Consider the following 11,260-nt stretch of genomic DNA (forward strand, 5'->3'; position numbering starts at 1 on the left):
TGGGATCATCAACCCGAGGTAGATCTACACCAACCACTCTGCACGCCAGTTCCTAGTGCAGAAACTTTCCGAGAATAACGTTCCTCCGACCAAAATAATGCAGCTATCTGGGCACAACAACGTTAAGCAGCATTTCCCAAGAGGAACACCGTGGCTTCAGTCTGATGCTAAACGGCACTGCACCGGTCTCGGAGCTGTCGCCAGTGTCGGCAGACGACACATTGGATTCGCACGGCCACTTCAACTCCAGCCGTCTCCACTGCCACTGCCACAATCACATCCCAGCAAACGCTAACAACACTGTTTGCAAGGCCTGTGCACGTTGGTACCATCAACATCAACCAATATTTGTCCAGTCACCAAACCGAGAAGTGACCATCTGAAAGCTGTCGACTCGCCTGGCTCCGACTTGACTGTCATCCTATCGCGGAAGGATATGCTTTGCTGTTGTTGTTCCTTTTGGTTTCTTTTATCCTGTGGCCACTGCTTTTGTTTTTATCTGGTATATTTTGAAGTGACCATCATTTCGTTGTTCGAATTTATTTAATCGTAGCTCTACTCCGCCCATCCCCGGCCACGTCAGATGGGTGGGAGTCGCCAGTCGCATTGGGTGGGCCCCTTTGAGGCTGAGGGCCCGGCACCGTCTTCACCTGGCTGCGATCCATGAAGACGACACCATCACGTTGATTCGTTGATGACACAACCATTTGTCGAGGATAGCGTAGGCACCCGGTCTGCTCCCCGCCTAAAAAAGGCCAGTGCCGTTCCGTCTTCGAGGGACTGCGTGGGTTTCATTTCGGAGTTTTCCTTCTCCTAGACGAGTTTCCTTCCATGGATGATGAGCCTCCTCTACCCTCGTTTTGAATTCAGAGTGGTCTTCTCCTAGGATAGCTGCCTGCCAGGGTTGACGAGCCTATCCTGCCCGGCTATTTGACCCATAGCTGGAGGTTGGTTCGTGGGCACCTGGGCGTTTCCACACACCGGTGGGCCCGCATGCCGCACGTCTAGGGGCCAACCTCCTCCGAGTCCTTGTAGTCTAGCCTGGGGCCTTGAGGTACCCAGTTTACGCCTGTCGCCGCGATGGAGGCACTACATAGGGCTTGTTGTGGAGAGGTTATTGTACTGGCAGGAGAGACTGACGCATTCTGCTCTCTTTTCGCATTGTCCTAAAAAGGACAGACGGTGCTAGCCAGCGGTGAGGGCTGAAAGCGAGAAGTGACAAGCACAAGACACTTCGCCAACACACTAGACACGTCACACAACCGTTTGGCAGGCATTTATTTAATCAATGTTCAATATTAAACTTAACAGTGTTAACAAAGGCGAACTACTTTGTCCTAGTTTGAGAGTGTGTGTCATGGCGGAGGAATGAATGTCAAATTGAGTAAAGTGGTTTGAAGTTCTAAAGCGGGTTGATCCAAAGGCAATAGCGCTGTCGGTGACTTTTAGTTAGATCTGGCACAGAAGTATATAATGTAGGATAAACAGAATACTACATGGCTTGCTGTGTCGTACCAGATTTACACTCGTTGCTTTTTCAAATAGTGAACAGCTCGCTTTCGCTCGCAGTTCACTATTTAAAAAAACAACTCGTGTAAATCTGGTACGACACAGCAAGCCATGTAGTATTCTCTATTTATCTGTGTTACCTTTAGAAAGATAAAACAGGGTCCTGGCCTGACCGCTTAAACATTAAACGGGACACATAGAATCAGTCATGATTGGTCAAATACTATGGTGCACTAAAATGGCAATTAAACATCTACAATACTCTATGAGTAAAAATCAAAATCTGGCAATTTCATTGGTTTAGAAACATGAGAAAATGATGATTGCCCATGTTTTGTGAAGCATGGTGATTTTCACATGTTTTGTGGAGTGTATGAATATCATTTTCGTGTATGAACACAATGGTATCAATAATGGCTGTCTACCCTCGAACTTTATCATATTCATTATGCTGGTGACCCAAGGAGGTTTCGTCACTCCATAATCACAAGAGTTAGCAACTGTCAAAATGGAATCTGAAGGCAACTTCGAGTTGAGTCTCTCATCACTGAGTGACTCAGAATGGGAGAATGATGAAGACATCAAGCAATTTATAGCAGAAGAAGGAAGAAAACAAAACGAACATGCCACACTCCATGAAGCTGACAAAGGAGCCAGCGCACAAGTGCCAGTGGGCCACGCAGAGACAGAACACCAGAATGAGAATGAAGACGACAAATAGATACGTCATAATGGTCTCGATAAACAAACAGACATGCGCAAACACTTTTTTTTTTTTTACTTGCTTCACTGAAACAGAAACAAAACAAATACCTGTAGCCGAGACCGGAAGAGTATTGTAGTGAATGAAAAGGCAAATCGACGTCACGTCCTGTTCGTTTGGCGACATGAATATTTTTGGAACGTGATCATGACCAACAAAGTTTAGAAATGAAAAACAAATACTTCAGTTCCTATTCTTAACAATAGTGTCAGTTCTCGCTGTGTAACATATTCAGGATAGCCTCAATGTCAATGAATCAGCTGCGCAGTGTGGAAAAAAGGTACGTGAGGTAAATAGTCGACGAAAGCAATGACATTTTTATGGAAAGGAACGTTTTTCCCAGTGTGTCATTCAGCAAGATCGAGTTCCACTGTTGGTGAGTAAAGTAGAATGGAAATAGCCACCGCCATTTGACATGTTTCGGTTGTAAGTAAACATTTTTCTCATGTTTTGTGATTGGAATGAAAACCTCATCGCTTCGCGATTCGGTTTCCATTCAATCACAAAACATGAGAAAAATGTTTACTTACAACCTCAACATGTCAAATGGCGGTGGCTATTGCCTAATTAAATGCGTCCCGTAGAATCAGTCATGATTGGTCAAATACTATGGTGCACTAAAATGGCAATTAAACATTAAACGCGTCCCGTAGAATCAGTCATGATTGGTCAAATACTATGATGCACTAAAATGGCAATTAAACATTAAACGCGTCCCGTAGAATCAGTCATGATTGGTCAAATACTATGGTGCACTAAAATGGCAATTAAACATTAAACGCGTCCCGTAGAATCAGTCATGATTGGTCAAATACTATGGTGCACTAAAATAGCAATTAAACATTAAACGCGTCCCGTAGAATCAGTCATGATTGGTCAAATACCATGGTGCACTAAAATGGCAATTACATTTTTTTGTCTTTTTGTACAAACCTTAACTATTATTTTATTTGTTCAAATGTTTGACTGTATGTAGATACATGGCATAGTGTTCAAATGTTTGACTGTATGTAGATACATGGCATAGTGTTCAAATGTTTGACTGTATGTAGATACATGGCATAGTGTTCTAATAAGAAAAAAAGGTGTGAATGTGTTCATTAGAATGAGCACAGGATTTTAATTGTGTGAAGCTGTGTATGACTGTGACGGAAAATCGTATAGTTAAGTCTGCTTTTACAAAGATAGCAGAACAAAGTATGTGATAAAGGTGTTAAACACTTGTCACAAGCTGTTTTAACTTGCTGCTATGGAAGCTAAACCGATAACCTTTTTGCTGATGCTGTATAGACCTTGTCACATTGATGACGCTCTCCACAACATTTTATATGAAAAAAAGAGTTTATAAAAACGTATTTTCCATACCATTTGTACTAGCCACAACAAGAGCCGGTTCGGCTTCCTGTAAATGCTTTAAATAGTTCATGTGGAAAACTAGAACTTTCTATCTTAAATAGTTTTTGAGATATCTGTATAAAAACCGGTAGCTCAGTTGGTAGAGCACTGAGCTTCTGATCGGAAGGTCGCAGGTTCGAATTCGGGCCGGGACGGGAGTCAACTTTACGTGCAGACCCAGAGACGGAAGCCATGTCCCACCCCCGTGTCACCACATAGGCACGTAAAAGACCTCGGTCATTCTGCCATAAGTGCAGATGGCTGATACAGTGGTACCTCCCTTTACGTGCGTGCGTGCTTGTGTGTGTGCGTGCTTGCATGCCTGTGTGCATGGGTGCGTGCGTTCGTGCGTGCTTGTGTGTGTGCGTGCATGCATGTGTGTGTGCATGGGTGCGTGCGTGTGTGCATGGGTGTGTGTGTGTGTGTGCATGGGTGTGTGTGTGTGTGTGTGTGTGTGTGTGTGTGTGTGTGTGTCCTCGTGTGTGTGTGTGTGTGTGTGACATTGTGTGTATGTGTGTGTGTGTGTCCTCGTTACAGTCTGTACACTAAAAGGTAATCAAATTCGCATACACAATGTTTAAGTCGACTGGATTAGATGGAGACTTGACAGAAGATTCTACAGATTTGTAAATTATCTGCTCAACTGTTTACGATGTCTTGCTTTCTCGCGATCCAGTGCTCTCCGCTCATCGGTCCGGTGTTCCCTCCAAGCCTTGCTTAATATTGTCTGTCTATCCAGGGAGGCAGATTATGATCCAGGCATCTTAGCCACTTTAGTGAAGGGAACGTTGAAGTGACAATGACTAGGTTTAAAATGTCCCTTATCAGAAAGTTCAACCTCAGTCCTTTGATGTTTATTAAACACATTTTCATATAAAGTTGGCGCTTCATATGGAAAAGTGGCTTTGAAATTGACCCTAATCCTTCTTTGGGCTCTGTAAATGTCGTTTGGGGCTATGGTTGTAAAACGGTATCTACTGGTCACCCCAATGTATAAACTGAAAACTCTTTCTGCACCAGAACACGCAGAAAGGATTGTATCTGCCTGATGTTTGATGCTTTTCAAAATCCCCAACCACTAACACCTTCAAAACGGACATTAACTGACACTGTTGTTTTTCCCTATATAATCCTTACTATTTTTCCGAGACGTCGTCGTGTTGTGTATTTAGCTTGCCACAACCTCATACATGGTCCTAAAAGTTAAAGTTGAAGAAAATACTAAAGATAAATGAACAAGCTGACGCAGTGTCATTCGCACCGTGAATCCCCCCATGGGAACATACTAAAGTCTGGTTCCAAATAGGCTCAATTTCCTTCTATTTCTTTGTATTTCTGCCTCGTAGGGGTAGGGGTGTTCAAACCAAAGGCACCTTTAAACCAAAATTCAAATCACACATCTTACAATACTAAGACACTCAGCAGTGAAAGGGTGTCTGCTGGTAAAAAATTCCAAACAATCCTAAAAGTACTTCACTACTAAACGTGCTTTTAAAAAGAGCCGTTATTTTTCCCTCTATAATCAGTATTGTGTTTTCTGCGAACATGTAGTCTATTTAGATGGTTGTCATGTGCACATGAGTTGCTAAAGCGTTTTCAGTTGGGCATATGTCGAAAAGCAAAGAATTAGCCCTTTGAAAACCATCAGAACTGTCACACAAAAATAACATTTACCTATCTCACCAACTGACCAAACATAGGGCTTTTCCTTATGTATTATGTATTGTCGTGTTTTTTGTAGCATACTTGTGAAAACAGCCACCACTGTTGTAAATGATACTTTAAAGAGCATTATTTCATTTTTACAGTTGAAGGACAACCTGGACTGCCGTATATTACAGCTGTTTTACAATCAGCCAAAATTTTCTTAACAAACGTATGTTAAGAACAACTCCCATAGTGAAATTGAAGGAAAACAAAGTGAAAATCCCCCTGCCATAGAGGAGCTAAAGAATCAACAATAAACGACTGCATGGATAGCTTGATGCACGAATGCATTGCGGACATGTTTGTCTCCAACCAAGAGAAAGTTCCAAAAAATCCCTTTTGTGCTTCTTATTATACAGTGACGTCAAAGACAGCCTTTTCTGCTGTTCATACATTCAGGGGTTATGGTTACACTAAACGACGTAGTTGTAGCCATACTGCCATCCAGATTTATTTTTTCCTTGCGAGCAGTCACAGGGTGTTTGTGCTGTCTGCCAACCGTTAGATGACCCCGCCCAAGTCTTTTAAGGGACCGTTTGACCGTTATAGAACGCGTCTTTTTGATTTTTTGGCACAGTTGGAAACGGTTGATTTTTATCCCTACCATTGTTTCCAAACATTATATAGGAATGTTTTGTGAACAACGGATAATAGCCGCTACTCGCATGTGTAGCAAAAGTGAGCGTACATACTCACCCTGGTCGTCCAGCCGTTGTCCGTTGCCCGTCTTTATCTGTCTGTACTGAACATTACCTTTGGATATTTCTCCAACGCTATGAAGTGAAGAAACACCAAATGTTGCAAAATGTTGTATGACCCCAAGAGCTCAAAAAAGATACTTGAGAACCTTGACCTTACCATAAGGTCAAGGTCACAGGGAGAATTAATGTGGTCTAAAAACTGCAAAATTTCACATTGTGCCAGTTTTCTGGAAAACAAATTAAAAACAGCGGGCTTAGTTTTATATGGTATACAAGAAAAAGAAAGCCTTATCTTCTGATACCATTTTGGTTGACCTCGCTTCAATGTCAAGGTCAGAGGAGCCCTTCAAAGTTGAATTGTAGACATGTTTTGAAGTGACCTTGACCCTGAACTATGAAAAAAATCTTTCAAACTTCATAATTGTGTGGGGCACATGTTATATACTGATATTGAGCTACATTTAGTCACATATCATCAAGGTCAAGGTCACTTTGCCCCTTATGAAATGTGACTGAAACGGGCAATTAAAAGAAGAGGGATGGGTAGGAGATGTGCAGAAGTTAAAGTTGTTGTCCGGCTTGTAGAGCATTTATTCTGACTTGCCCAAAGCGGCCTGAACGTTCAATGAACGAGTGTACGGTGGAAAAAATTTTCCTGTTCAAATCTAAAGAATACTGTCTGTCTCCGTTTAAAAGGTGGGGGAGGTGAATTGTGTGATTAGGGAGGGTATATATAGTTTCTTGACGTGCTTCGCGATAATTTGGACAATCGAATATGAAGTGTTGTACGGATTCGGACGGGAATCCACAGTCACAAGATGCATCTGTAGCAACGTGACGTCTCACTAGATCGTTATTGAGATCACTTATATATAACCTGAGCTTACAGTGAATTATTTGTGACATGCGATCTCCAGAATAAAAATAACACGGCGGACTTAAATCGTTTTTTGACAAAAAGTGCTTAAATTCACTTAGGGAATCACTAAGTTTTATATAGTCTGGTAAAGAATTCCAGAGTTGTGTAGTAGATGGAAGAAATGAGTTTCTATATAATTCAGTTTTAAACGATGGAACTTTCCTGTCTAGAGGTCTGCGCCGGTGATATGGGCAAACACTGTACAAAAGGAAGACGTGGAACTTGCGAAGAAAATGCGAAAAAGTGTTTGTGGGTTATCGTCCCTAGTCACATGCTGGCGGCGAAAACAAAATGGCGGATCGCGTAGGTACCGATCGCGTGCGTGGTGGTGGTAATTTGTGCTCGGCTTTTTGTTGCAAGAACGCCCGTTGCAAACAGAGCTGCTTCGGGAAAACTTTCCACAAGTTCCCTAAAAAAGAAAAAAGGTGGGTTGTGCAGTGATTATTTCATCAGGTTTACCTTCTTCAGAATGAGAATGAATGCAATGGCTCGAGTCAACTCACTCAGTAGACTACAGCGTCAGCGAGTACTTACGACTGTGAGTGTGAGTCAGCAGTCAGTACAAAACAACAGTTTACACTTGATGACAAACTACCCGTGGGCATATTTGCCGAAACCTTTATCAAACCTTGCTTACGGGAAAACTACAGTACAAAGGTACATCACTCATCCGTTTTGCGTTCAGGCAGAGCGTTAGATTTAGACTGAAGATCTGATTTAGCTTTTTTTGTCTTTCCTTTTTGCTTAGTTTAACAATAACATTGTTGTTTTTATTGTCAAACTAGGTGCAGAATATGGATGCAATTCACAAGGCGAGAGGACTTTGAAAAGCTGCAGCCAGCTGATGTTCAAGGTCTCAAGCTTTGTACTGATCACTTTGAGGCCAACCAGTAAAACAATCCTGCAGAGAGGATCACTTGTGTGGAATGCTGTCCCGACATTGTTTGCAGTGCCCAATCCACCACCGAAGGTTATTTATTTATTGGTTTTAGGTTTTTGCAAATCAAAGAAGCACACTAATAAATGCAGGTTGAGTAATGACAAGTTTGAGGCTGATGTAAGAATTGAAAAAAAACAGCATTGTTCCCATCAAATAATGCCTGTTTGCATTTAGCGCAAAATAATGATAAGGCCAACAAAAAAAAGTTACTTATTTTGGATTGACGTCTTGATTATGATGATATGATGAACTTATTTTGCCAAAAAACAGCCCCAAATGGCAAAAAAAGTATAGGGTCGGCGTCAACAACAAAAAAGTTGTATGTTTCTGGTCACCTGACCCTACCTATGTTTTCCCGATGACCCTAGACTTTTGTTTTTGCATTTTCAAAAATAAAAGGGGTATTCGAAAATCACTTGTTTTCCTGTTTTTCAACAAAATAAGTTAAAAAGATGGTTTAAAAAAAAAGTTTAGAAAAAAAATCTCCACCTTTAGTCATGTTAGGCCACAAAAAAAGTCTGTTAAAGGTAACATAGGCCCCCCCAAAATAGCGTCGGTAGGTCGGCTTTTTATTTTTGTATTTTAGCCATCTGAATATTTTAATTTTATTTTTTAATGCCCCAAAAAAGTCTAGGGCCGGTGGGAAAAAAATAGGGTCGGTCCGGATATCGTAAACAGATTATTTTTTGTTTTGCCTTACCAGAAACATACACTTTTTTGTGTGGCCTAAGACCAATGCCATGAAATTGGGAGAATTGTTTCATTGGGACTGGGTGTTGGTTGTGAGTTTGTCAGTTAAAGAGCTGTGCATTTGCAGGTTGCTAGTGGGAGGAAGCCACCATCGCAAAGGGTAGCTACAAATGAAGCCAGCACCGACTTGTCGCCTGATGCACAAATTGTTCAACCAGGTAAGAGATTTTTAACCATGAAGAACACCCTGACATCAAAAAATGTTTAAACCCATCCATTACATAGTTGATAATTGCTGTATAGGGTGACGGGCGCTGTGGCGGGGTGGTAAGACGTCGGTCTATTAACTCGGAAGGTCGAGGGTTCGAATCCCGGTCGCGGCCGCCTGGTGGGTTAAGTGTGGAGATGTTTCCGATCTCCCAGGTCAACTTATGTGCAGACCTGCTAGTGACTTATCCCCCTTCATGTGTACACGCAAGCACAAGACCAAGTACGCACGAAAAAGATCCTGTAATCCATGTCAGAGTTCGGTGGGTTTTAGAAACACAAAAATACCCCGCATGCTTCCTCCAAAAGCGGCGTATGGCTGCCTAAATGGCGGGGTAAAAACGGTCATACACGTAAAATTCCACTTGTGCAAAAAAATGAGTGCGTGTGAAAGTTTCAGCCCACGAACGCAGAAGAAGAAGAAGAAGAAGAAGAAGAAGCTGTATAGGGCGGATGCATGGATGGATGAAATTGTACCTGTAGTTCCCACACGTAAAGATGTTATTTTATGTGTTTTGTGTGTGTTTTTTCTTTTTTAGATGACATTCAGGCGATCCTGGAGGACATAGGATGTAAAGCATCAAAGTCGTCATCCTCCCCATCCCCTCGTGAAGCGGAACTTTGGCAGAAGGTCAACAAACTGAGGAGCAAGGTTTTCCGATTAGAAAAGAAAACGATGGAACCCCGTGTAAAACGAGCGAGTAAATTAGCCAAGCCTCCCAAGAAAGACTTTGTAATAGAACAGTTGTCTCATATATTATCAGGCGAGGCGAGCTATTTTGCCATTTATGCCTGTTACGGTACATATTTACCGGTTATCTGCTGCTGTGTCCAATCCTGGCAGAGACGGGAACGCATGTTACCAAGGAGCCGAAGGAGAGTCAATGAGATGAGAGAATGTGATTAACAATTGCCAACTCTCTCCGTACAAAGAGGGTCCAAAGTTGTATCAAAATATAGATGGTCGGCAATTCAAAATAAAAAAAGACAATAGACAAAACATGTACTTCGGCTCATAGAGCCTTCTTTAATTTTTGACTCATTAAGTCCATGCTCCGAGAGTCCTTTTTGACTCACATGCGAAGCAAAAGTGAGTCTATGTACTCACCCGAGTCGTCCGTCCGTCCGTCCGTCCGTCCGTCCGTCCGTCCGTCCGTCCGGAAAACTTTAACGTTGGATATTTCTTGGACACTATTCAGTCTATCAGTACCAAATTTGGCAAGATGGTGTATGATGACAAGGCCCCCAAAAACATACATAGCATCTTGACCTTGCTTCAAGGTCAAGGTCGCAGGGGCCATAAATGTTGCCTAAAAAACAGCTATTTTTCACATTTTTCCCATTTTCTCTGAAGTTTTTGAGATTCAATACCTCACCTATCTATATATATATACGACTTGTGTCTGTGTGTGTGTGTGTGTGTGTGTGTGATTGATCGCCATGCACGGCCAAAGTTCTCGATGGATCTGCTTCAAATTTGGTGGGCTTATTGACAGAGACCCCGGACACAACCTGATCGATGAGATATTTCAACACGTGCTCTCAGCGCGCAGCGCTGAACCGATTTTCGTTTTTCACTGCACGTTACTATTTTTAGATCTCCCTTCCTTCGTGCGCTGGCGTCAATCGATATTCCCGTTTGTACGTTTATATTTAGAAGGTCACTGCACGTTACTATTTTTAGATCTCCCTTCCTTCGTGCGCCGGCGATGCCGGCGTACACCCGGCAAAGCCGGGTCCCCGGCGACGGCCGGGTATTCGGCTCTACTTCTTCCCGGCGAAGCGGGTAATCATCTAGTATATGATATATAGGGCAAAGTAAGCCCCATCTTTTGATACCAGTTTGGTTTACCTTGCTTCAAGGTCAAGGTCACAGGAGCTCTTCAAAGTTGGATTGTATACATATTTTGAAGTGACCTTGACCCTGAACTATGGAAGATAACTGTTTCAAACTTAAAAATTATGTGGGGCACATGTTATGCTTTCATCATGAGACACATTTGGTCACATATGATCAAGGTCAAGGTCACTTTGACCCTTATGAAATGTGACCAAAATAAGGTAGTGAACCACTAAAAGTGACCATATCTCATGGTAGAAAGAGCCAATAAGCACCATTGTACTTCCTATGTCTTGAATTAACAGCTTTGTGTTGCATGACCTTGGATGACCTTGACCTTGGGTCAAGGTCACATGTATTTTGGTAGGAAAAATGTGTAAAGCAGTTCTTAGTGTATGATGTCATTGCTAGGTTTAGTTACCCTAAAGGTCGAGGTCAAGCATGTGAGTCGTATGGGCTTTGCCCTTCTTGTTTTAATTTTGAATTGCCTACCATCTATATTTTTATACATTTTCAAAAAGATTCAACA

At 42.2% G+C, this 11,260-nt stretch overlaps 1 long non-coding RNA gene across 1 annotated transcript; it reads left to right on the top strand.

Annotated features, from left to right (window-relative positions):
- Nucleotides 1-7,415: 7,415 nt before the first annotated feature.
- Nucleotides 7,416-10,269, top strand: LOC138961913 (uncharacterized). The gene is made up of 3 exons (XR_011454348.1): nucleotides 7,416-7,964; nucleotides 8,752-8,842; nucleotides 9,431-10,269. It is a non-coding gene; the product is annotated as an uncharacterized lncRNA (long non-coding RNA).
- Nucleotides 10,270-11,260: the final 991 nt, after the last annotated feature.

This window comes from Littorina saxatilis, linkage group LG3 (genome assembly GCF_037325665.1).
Source record: "Littorina saxatilis isolate snail1 linkage group LG3, US_GU_Lsax_2.0, whole genome shotgun sequence".
Lineage (NCBI taxonomy): Eukaryota > Metazoa > Mollusca > Gastropoda > Littorinimorpha > Littorinidae > Littorina > Littorina saxatilis.